Raw genomic sequence first — 8215 nt, 5'->3', positions numbered from 1 at the left:
ATAAAGAAGAAAAAACATTTAGTGCCGGCTAGTTATATCAGCTGGCACTAACCTTGCTGTGAAGACTCAGGCGGGGTCGGGCACGTTAGTGCCGGCTGGTATTACGGACCGGCACTAACATACGAACGTTAGTGCCGGTCAGAGTAGCCAGCACTAACGTCTGTCACGTTAGTGCCGGCCATTTAGTGCCGGCCACAGGGACTAGCACTAATACGCCTTGTGACCGGCACTAATAAGCCGTTCTCCAACAGTGACAGTATACATCTTTGCGTGCATGTATCGACATTCTCTTTGCTTGGAAAGAAATCAAGGTATTATTCCCTGTATACATATTAAAGGCAAAAGGAGCTGGATAGGATGCAAGGCTGATGGAGCCAAGAATAAAGGGCGTGCATAGTCATGGAGTATATCCCTTGCCTCTCTCATGCCTGGCTCCAATTAGCAGTGTACAAAGACAAGTAACTAGGAGGAAACACTCCACTGCACGGAGATGATGCTCTTGGTGCACACGTGAAAGAGCAAACACTTCACTCACGTTGCAATCAGCATCTACTATGCGATTATTCTAAGACTTTATCCATCGTCGTCGTAGCTGTTGCATGCTTCTTTGCTGATTTTGAGCGATTCCTTGCTTGCCAGGGACTCAAGGAGGAAGATACTGTATATGACTCCATCGACATGACAGTCATGCCTGCTCTTTGGCCTTTTTGTCCATGTACACCTTTATTTTTTCGTTTAGTATATTTTCTTTGGGCAGCATGTGTACAAGATTCATAGCTTGCAGTAGTAATCAGCCTTGCATTTAGAGCCAAGATGCCGTATGTCATAGGACATCAAGGGTAAATGACGTGAGGCAGGCAATGTCACTTTCAGAAACGCGAGTCCTTTTTTAGAAGCAGGGAATCCTGCTGCAGGATGATGCAAATTATGAGCTAGGCTCCATTTAAAACCAGTGGCGAAGCCGGAACACGAGACCGCGTGCCAGACCCTGGTTTAGATCTACAAATGTTAGAGTTTGGTTTCTTCGTGGCGATTAGATACTGTGGTTGGCTAATTTGCTTCATCCATCTCTTTGTCAGTGGCTACAACGCAAGTTGTCTTTGAAGATCTTGGAAGATTTCGTTTTCCTTGGCCTTTTTGTGAATGGGTTGATGGTATTTTGCTCCCTTGGTTTGGGTGCTCCTTTGTCTTGGTGTATACCCCTAAGTGTATATTGTTAAAGAATAGTTTTACAAACACATGCTCTTTCTTAAGAAAAATATATATACATGCCTCCAATGGCATATTATATATATATATATATATATATATATATATATATATATATATATATATATATATATATATATATATATATATATAACTCCTGCTCTCGCATCTGTCATCCGCGAGTGGATGTGAAACTATTGATCTTGCTTGAACCTGTATAGAAAAGGAGATGGAGATGATGGAAAGGCAAGGAACGAAACTGCTGTCAACACGAAATCACATGTTTCAGTTGAACAAGCAGCAACTCAACCGATCAAAGCATGCATGCTCTGCTGTATGGTTTCCAGAGGATGTAGCAATCAAATCCAGGCGGTCGATCGATTTATCTTGTCCATGCATGATCAGGGCCTTTTTTTCTTTAAAAAAAGTTATAATGATTTGCTGCATATTAGTATTGATCTCCACCGACTCGATCCAACGATTGAGTCGGGCCCTTGACTCGGCTATCTAGTCGGGGGAGCCCAACCCAATTGGGTTGTGGGCCCCTGTTGCGCTGGCACTATATAGAGTAGGTGGGGGCTGCAGAGACACGTGCGCCAAGACGGCACGTACGCTAAGACAGAGTACCGTGACCTCCCGCCTACCTCCGTGACTACCGACTGAGTCAGCGCCGGAAGCGGCAGGAAGTCCACTGCCTCTGCACGTGGGCGTCGCCCCACCTGCGCCGCCCTCGACCTCGAACCACATCGTCGCCTCCTCAATGGCGGCGCCAGTGAGAGGAGACAGGTGTTACCAGCAAGGTATTTTTCCCGGTTAAGATTTAAACCCTCTCGATCTACTCCTAGTGATCCAAGATTAGTTCTAACACTGCACAGAGTGGAATCTTCGTCAGTCGACTCACCAAACAGAAAGCTCAATTAGCTGTGTATCGGTGGGTTGCAATTTAAGTACACGCTTCGTCTGCTGGTTGCAAAATAATGCCCTTTTGGGTAGTGATGGGTGGTCTAAACTTTGTCCAGTTCTACGTGTTTCATCCAAATTTCGAAAACTGAACTGATATGGCTATTTCATTTTTGGTATGCATTTGCATACTAATAATAACTATCAGTTAAAGTAATGCATTAATTAGTGATATTTTCCTTTCCTAAACGACAATTGCTTTAATCCAGAAAGTGGAAACAACACACTGTTCTAGTCTTTTATGACAAGTACTAGAGGCAGGACTTCCAATAGCACTTCCAATAAGCGAGGTCGGAACAACGTGGGGAGCTATTTTTATTTAAATCAATTAAGGTTCAGCCCATGTCACGTTATCAAATTCTGCACTACATATTTAAAAACATAATCTAAACGTTTATGTATCTTCAGTGTATATTCTTAGGAAGAAAGATTGCGCCACGACTATACATCACGTGCTACCAAATTCGAATTCGTCGCCTGAAACAATTCCCCTGGTGGTGTAAATTCGGCCCAATATATCATATTCTGATCTGTTTGTTGCATGTGTGGGCTGTGATATGAATTCGGCCCGGTCTCCAGTTTTCTTATGTTTCCTGCAGCCAACCTAGTTGTTAGCTCAGAATTTGATCCACGCATGACCGAGCTCTCAGGATGGCCTGCTGTTATCAGACCTCGTGGTTTGTTCTTTTTTCTTCCCTTTGTTTTCTTCTGTACGCTCTCTCTGTTTATCTTTTTCATCCATTACATATTTCATTTTACTACGTTCTTTTATTCCCTTTGCTGCTTTCTTTTTATTTTTATGTTTCTAAACCTCTAAGCTATTTTTCTATTCTATTTACATTTCATCTTTTTTCGGCATATTAATATTTTATCTTTTTTTCTTGTTTCCTAATGTTTTACTTCTCACCTTTGATATTTTTTTCCCTTTTGTCCCTTTCGTTTTCATTTTCCGTCCTTGTATTTTACGGTGGCTTTCCTTGATTACCTTTTCTATTTCCTTTGTTTGTGGTAGGTTACTTTGTATCTTAACTTATTTTATGAGTTCATATGACATATTCTAAATTTATAAATTCTTTTCTTTTCTACCACTTTCTTTCTAAATGTTTAGTATAAATTTATATATTTTATCACTACAACAATTTATTTGTGACTACTTCGTATATTTTTTTCACATGCTGATTCATTCGTTTGCTGTCCAATGTTCTTTTTCTTTATTTTTTTATCCTTATTTTCTCTTCCTTTCAATTGTACTAATTCTTAAAATTTTCCTTCTTTTTTTTCTTTTATACTTTGTTTAAATAACTTTTTAATCATGTCGTTGAATTTATGTAAGTTGCGGACGTGTCGTGTAGAGCTATTTAATGATTTCTATTTTTATATACTTATGTGATTCATATAGGCAAGAGTGAAGAATAAGTTTGTGTTAGCACGAGTATGTATACCTATAAGAATTGTGATGTAGACGTGCTTATTCTTCATGTAAAATTATTTATCTATTCGTAACTAGTTTGTTCAAAATGACAAATTATTTGTTCACTTTCTAAATTAAATTGTTCGGCTACGTTGACTTATTTTTTTGTGATATTTATTTTTCATTATTTATCCTATACAATTATGTTCGTGATGTTTTGTTCATTTATATTATTATTTATTTGTTATGTTTAACTTTTTGTTTGTAAAAATATTTATTTGTTTGTGTTGTTAAATATTTGTCCCCAGTAGCCAAAACTAATTATTTAATATTTAAAATGTAATTAAAAAATATCATGCAAACATTCATAAGTGTGGTCTTGTTTCGAAGATCTTATCACAAGAAAAATAATAGAACAATCTCAATCTAATTTGGATGCTCGTTTTAATATTTATAGTATTTTTTTAGTTTAGAATTTGCATGCGTATGGCTGATGTCATGACAACTATCTCCTTGTGCATGTATAAAATCTTTCCACTTTATTTGAAATGATCACACCATGCTATGCATAGAAACAGTCCCATAATTAGGCTCACAATGGCCCATCTAATATCCTTCAGGTGATGGTTCCCGTAATTATCAACTGAACCGACACGTACACATGCCAAGAAAAAGATTGTTCTCAACTACAACTAAAGAAATTCAAATAAAATGAAGAAAAAATAAAAAATTAGTACGTTTGTGGTATGTAATTTAATAACAATATGTAATGCGGGCCGTGTCTTAGTGGATGGTACAAACCTTTTTAAGGGGATTTTTAGTGGACAATACAAACATTTTTTGAGAGAAGAATAATACGCAAGAACTGGTAAAGCAAAAGAATCTATCTGGCCCAGAGAATAGACAGGAATTCTGCGTCTCGTGCCATCGTCAACACTGCCAGCCCAAATGTGTAGCAGGCCAAGCCCTGCCAGCCCAATAGGGCATGTTTGGTCTTTGGTGTTTCTATCTGACTAGTGGATGTGTTATATTTAACAATATCATATATTTAAGAAATAATTATATTTAAAAATATTATTATGCAATAGTTATTATATTATAGAGGACAAAATAATAAGTAGTAATACCAATAGCTATTAGTGCAGTTGCTATAGGAGATTTGAAATGGACTGAACTCCTCACATGGTAAATGCATAAGGTGGGTATATTTTAAGATATCAAGGTGAATTTTGATTAAACATAATTCATTTTAGTAGACTCCTCATATCGGTTTATGAGCAGCAGTCAACATAATTTTGCAGCAGTCAAGACCTACAATTCTGTGCAGAGCTAGACTTGGTCGGATTAACCTACAACATGGTTTCACAAACTTACTCTTATTTGTTTAAATCATATTATTGTGCTACCGTGCGCTTAGAAAGTACCGAGCAATATTGCAGTTTGATGTTGAAAGTTTCCAATCGCCGGAGCTCAGTACCGATGCAGCACACTCGAAACAAACTGGAAGTAGCAACAACCACATAGCATAAATCTTGATCAGACTGGCTCATATACTATCTTGTACAAAGTCCATTTTGATTAAATCTTTGTTAGAGTTTTTTATCCTTTGGGATTAGGCAAACCAATTAATCTTCATTACTTTTTAACTTCAACTTTACCCTATTTTAACATTGGAGAATTTTGATCTGAAGTTGTAGAGCTGTTTAGGTGTGTGGTTGTAAAAGTTTTCAAAATATTGTTATTTTTTGTATTTGATGCCCCTTGAATGCTCAAAATATTTTGTTGTTAATATATTTTCATACTCTATGTATTGCGCTGGATATCTCTTGCTGCCTGTTGCAATGCATGGGCACTAACCTAGTATTAGGCAAAAAGATTGATTGGCGGGATTGATTGACTGCTTATTTCTTTTCCTTACTTATTTGCATTGATTTCAAATGATATGGACAATGGATAGTTGATTGAAAGGATTGATTGCCCAATCATGTCCTTTCCTAATTTGTGTTGATTCTAAATACTTTCCTAACTTTGATGACTCCAAAGGAGCAGGTGGGGGTATATTTCTATTTTCAAAGTCAAAATATCGACAATTCCAAAATTACAACAAATAAAATTAGCAATGTGCATCAGACAAATGGGAAGATTGAGGGTATATTAGGCAAAAAGATTGATTGGCAGGATTGATTGACCGCTCATTCCTTTTCCTTACTTATTCGTGTTGATTCCAAATGATATGAAAAATGGATAGTTGATTGACAGGATTGACTGGCCGATCACGTCCTTTCCTAATTCGTGTTGATTCCAAATACTTTCCTAACTTTACTAAATCGTGTGGTCAATCTACATCCTACATACGTGTAGGCGGCATGCATGCACAATTCCTTGTGTGCAAATCAAGAGAAAGTATTCAACAAGCACCAAAATTAGGATTCAAGTTTTTTGTTGTTGATTTAAATGCTTTTATCTTTTTAAAAATTTAAAAATATTCAATCAGGACCAAAAGTTCAAGCAATGAAATTCTTCCTCAAACGAACAAGCTAGGCATTGGAAATTTATGCAAAAGACATCCAAATAAAAACCAATGGTGGTGTAAGAGCACATTAGGGGTCGACCACTAAATAAAAAAGTATTTAATAATAATAATAATAGTAATAGTGAAAAATTGGCCTATGAGGGACGGAAGAGCACATTCTTGTGTATCTTTGACAGGCTAAGCAGGTCAATCTTAAGCAATTCTATATATATACACTCAACTAAAAAATTGGCCTATGAGGGTAAGCACCAGGTGTATGGAAGGCAATCACGAAATTGGAGATTGCCAGATTGGAGATGCTGTATGGAAGGCAATCACGAAATTGGAGATTGGAGATGTTGTATGGAAGGCAATCACTACACGTGAGGATGACGGGCGACGTATGGAAGGCAAACACAAAGGTGGGTAGAGAAACTCACGGTGATGAAAACTTTTTTGACTCCGATGGAATCAACTGGCAGGAGGGGAGTTTTGGGTTTGCCAAGGTTCCTGTCAAGCACTTAGCCCTTACATGTGGGCTATTAAGAGGTGTTTTGTGAGAGGGTGGGTAGGTTAATTCTTGGTGAGAAACAATTTCAAATGTTTCAACTTTTATAGTATAGATTCCATTCTGTCCCAAAAAGAAAAATATTGTTCAGCTGCATGTTCCGCGAGGGTCAACTGATAATAAGGTTTCCCTAAAAAAATGATGATAAGGTACTAAGTCAAAAGCAAAACAACATTGTTGCAGAATTCATGCCGAATTATAATTTGAGAGAGAGCAGTGTTCAGGGGTCAAGTAGATTCCTATTCACATAGTGACTTCACTTTTATATCTTTATTTAATCTTAGGCTAAACTATATATATCTATCCTACATAAACCAAATGGAAACCATTAAGACCATCAATCGCTATGACCCGGTACTAAATGGCATCAAGGAGCATAAAAATTTAGAACTAGTACTAAAAGCACCTCCGAGATTATTCAGTACCGGTCATAAATGTGACCGGTACTAACACTCATAGACGAATGACTAGTTTTCTGATAGTGTATTTTCCGAGGAGTCCAACTGAACTACATGTTCTATGAATTCAGAACACCAAAATCAGCTGTTATGATTTGATATACCAAATCAACAGCCTGCTTTATTCGCAAAAAAAAAATCAACAGACTGCTTCTAGTTGATATGGGGGCTTTCTAAGAGTTTTTGTGGTTAGTCTATGTCTATAAAACATTAAAAACAATTTAAAACACTTCTCATCATGATTAGATCCGCTTTAACCCTTACACGAGAAAGCGCAAAGATGCAGCCGGCGCTGAGCAATCAAGTTCAGGGATAGCTACGAGCTCCGAATGAAGAACTAGATAGCCCAGCACTGAACTCAGCAGGCAACTAGCACGGGTCCACAAAAACTAGCATAAAGCAAAACCACAAAATTACCGAACTTTCTACGTGCAAGATTAATTATGGCCTATAATTAAAGAAGCTAATGCTACCGTCTCATGTATGCAGATCGTTTTTCTATTTTTATATTTTGTTCTTATACGCAGATCAATTCTGGATGATGCATGTGGGGAGTAGTTAAGGACCTATTTTGAAACTAGTAAATTTGATCGAAATTTCTTGGGAAGCAACTCGATTTCTAGTTTTCTACTAGTGAAATAGTCTGGTTCAATAATATGCCATGCATAGCATTCTAGCTACTAAACAATATTTTGGCGTACTCATCGGTCTCTCTAACTGTTCAGGGCTTGTTCAGTTGTAGCTGGATTCATTCCAGACCAGGAAAGTTAGAAACAATAAAAGATATAGCAAGAGACTGGGATTTATTTCGGGTCGGAAACTAATTGCAATAAAATAGACTCATGATAGCTACAATAGAAGATCGGGAATCAATCCATGAGTCTAGAGGTGTGAAATTAACCCGGTCTCTTCTTGTACCTATTATAAGTTTATTTTGTTGGAAGTAGTTTCCGACCTAAAATAAAACTCGGTCTATTATTATATCTCTTATTGTTTCCATCATTTCTGATCCGGAATGAATGTGCAAGCGAACAAGCCCTCAACCAACAGGTGAATATCATAGCTCGCATTTCCCTCCATCTGAACTTGTTTGGAAT

Source organism: Panicum virgatum, chromosome 6N (genome assembly GCF_016808335.1).
Source record: "Panicum virgatum strain AP13 chromosome 6N, P.virgatum_v5, whole genome shotgun sequence".
In the NCBI taxonomy this organism is placed as follows: Eukaryota; Viridiplantae; Streptophyta; class Magnoliopsida; order Poales; family Poaceae; genus Panicum; species Panicum virgatum.
This window is presented reverse-complemented; position numbering follows the sequence as displayed.